This window comes from Ursus maritimus, unplaced genomic scaffold (genome assembly GCF_017311325.1).
Source record: "Ursus maritimus isolate PB19 unplaced genomic scaffold, ASM1731132v1 scaffold_19, whole genome shotgun sequence".
Classification (NCBI taxonomy): domain Eukaryota; kingdom Metazoa; phylum Chordata; class Mammalia; order Carnivora; family Ursidae; genus Ursus; species Ursus maritimus.
The window spans coordinates 45,281,308-45,283,800 of record NW_024424341.1 but is presented as its reverse complement, the minus strand read 5'-3'; the positions used below and the strand labels follow the sequence as shown (position 1 = coordinate 45,283,800).

The window sequence follows — 2,493 nt, the reverse complement described above, 5'->3', positions numbered from 1 at the left end:
TCTCTCCAGGGCAGGATGGGCACGTGGGAGAGAGGTCATGGTCTAAAGCCCAACAGCCCCCACCCCTCCACTCCTACCCCTTGTGCACCCCCACTCCCACCTCATGACCTTGGTCATATCAGCCTCTTCCGCTGACCTTCAAACTGTGAAAAGCAACAAGTGGTCTGGAAGGGGATCTTCGATGTCTCACAATTGCCACCAAGCCCTCCTCCAAGCATAACGCACAATCTAAGTGGAAGAAATTAGATTATTACACCAATGCTTCACTTTTCCCCCACCATCCTGCCAGGCAGAAGGTTTGCTGTTAAAGACCCCAAACTTCTTCCATCCAGGTCCTTTTCACGGGGGCAAGAGATTGAAGAAAGCCCTCTCCCCTGATGTGAGGGGCAGAATTCCAGCCCATCCCATGCTCCCTCTGCCTACCTGAGGCTGCTGTGACCTTGGGGACCTCAGGGAGCTCCCTCCCATTAGTGGCTGGGAAAAAGGGATGGTAGCTGTCTCTTTAAGAGCAGGAATGGGGTGAGAGAGCCCCTGAGCTTTAGGGAGTCTGACTTGTTCTCTACCTGCCCAGGTTTGCCTAGGGCGTGGCAACTGCGGATAAAGGCAAACTCAAGCTTAGCAGCGGCATTCTCTCCCCTCTCTCCCGGAACTTTCCAAAGAGCCTGGGGAGCCACACAGGTGAGCAGCTGGGGTCCCCTCCCTCCAACACCCTCTTGGCTCTGCCCCCAAACTATCACTGCCCCTCTCTCCACTGATCTCTGTTAAAGACACTAGAATTTCCTCTCTTCAAGGATTTTTTCTGGGGGGCAGGGGGCAGGAGATTAGAGAAAGCACCTTCCATTAACGTGATCATCCCCCCAACATTCTCCCTTCAGGGGGTTGGGTGAGCTAGTTGGGATGAGCCCAGAAGTGGGATCGGGGTGACTGGGTAGATCGGGGGTGACTGAGTGGACCAGAAACATCGGAATTGGGGGTATCTGGGTGGGTAGGGTTGGAGATGGGTGCCTGGGTGGTTGGGGGTATCTAGGTGGATCAGGGCTGGATTGAGGGTATCAGAGTGGATGGGTGGGTGACTGGGTGGACTTGGGGTGTCTAGGGATTGAGGATGTGTGGGTCCTGGAGACCTCCTGGAAAAGGGGATGGTGGCTTCCTGAGGAAGCTGTAAAATGGGGAGTTGGGTAGGAAATTTCAGGGACATGGGCTTGATGGCTCTGGCCATTCCGCACAGGCTTGATGGGCCTGGCCACCATCATGGGGGAACAGAGGGGACAGCAGAGGGCGGGCAGTGGAAACGGCCATCGCACTGGTGTTGGGACCTGCAGGGTGGGGAAGGAGCCCAGAGGGGTGGGCAGAGCCTCCATCTGCAGGCTGTCCTCCTCTCCAAGCCTTCACACCAACTGTGGTCAGTTTGGAAGCAGCTCAGGAGCCCCTTCCAACAACAGCCTGGGCAGGGAAGGTGAGGGCAGATGCCCAAACGCCAGCTGCCAGCGGCCTGCACTGCCGGAGAGCCTGGCCAGAACTGTTGCCCCGGGGCTGGGGTGCAGCTCAGATCAGTCTTAGGTCTCCCCTGGGCCAGGGATGCTGGGAGATGCCCTGGGGATGGGGAGGAACAGAGCCCTCCTTGCAGCCAGGGGGGACTCCGTGAACTCCATGGAAAGAGGCTTCAGAGCTGGGCCTCTGGGTCCCCAGTGACCTTAAGCTGAGTTAGCAGGGGTTACGGGGCTATGACAGCAATGTGGGGTGGCCACAGAGCCAGCTTCTTCAAGCTACGGGGATTCTATGAGTGACGAGTGCAAAGAGCTGAGGCCAGTGCCTGGCAGGCGGTAAATACTCATTGGATACCCACTCTTGTAACTGGGGTGTCATCTGGGGGTGACAAAGCCTCATGAGGTAGCTTTAGACAATAGGTGGTCCTTCCCTAGACCTGCGCCTGCAACCGCCAGGCTGTCCCGCCCACACACCCACTCCAGCTCTTCTCCCCAAATCTGTGCAGTCCTGAATGCCTTAATAATGCCCCCCAAAGCTCCAGGCCCCCTTCCTGCAAGACATGGGTGCATCTGAGCCTGCCGTAGGGGAGTAACGGCTGAGAGGACGCCCAGGACCTGAGCGGGCCCAGGAGAGGGAGCAGTGCGTGAGAATGTGCAAGAAACAGAAAGGAACACGGCGGGGTGTGTGTATGTGTGTGTGTGGGGTGACATGGAGGGTGTGGAGAGAGACAGGGTCACTCTCTTCAGCAGTGGAGAGGAGTCCGGGGACAGAGCAGGGAATGCCAAATGGCTTAGTGAGGGCATGTGCTGTGAGGGCTAGAACAGATCACCTCCAGGGTGGCTGGGGGGGGGAGGGGTGTGAAATGGGAGAGACACAGCAAAGTCATTGGGCAGCGCCCAGCAGGGGGTGGGGAGGAGGGCGTGCTCCTCGTGCTAGCAATGTTTCGATGGTGTGTGCTGGAGGCGGTGGGGCAGGTACTGGGGGAGGACTGCGGGGGGGGGGGGG

At 58.2% G+C, this 2,493-nt stretch overlaps 1 protein-coding gene across 1 annotated transcript in view; it reads left to right on the top strand.

Moving 5' to 3' along the window:
• Positions 1-587: 587 nt before the first annotated feature.
• FXYD3 (FXYD domain containing ion transport regulator 3) overlaps positions 588-2,493 on the top strand; it is a 5,296-nt gene continuing 3,390 nt past the window's right edge. Inside the window, exon 1 of the mRNA XM_040632910.1 lies at positions 588-678. The gene's annotated coding sequence lies outside the window, so the exon portion shown is untranslated. The remainder of the gene's footprint in view (positions 679-2,493) is intronic.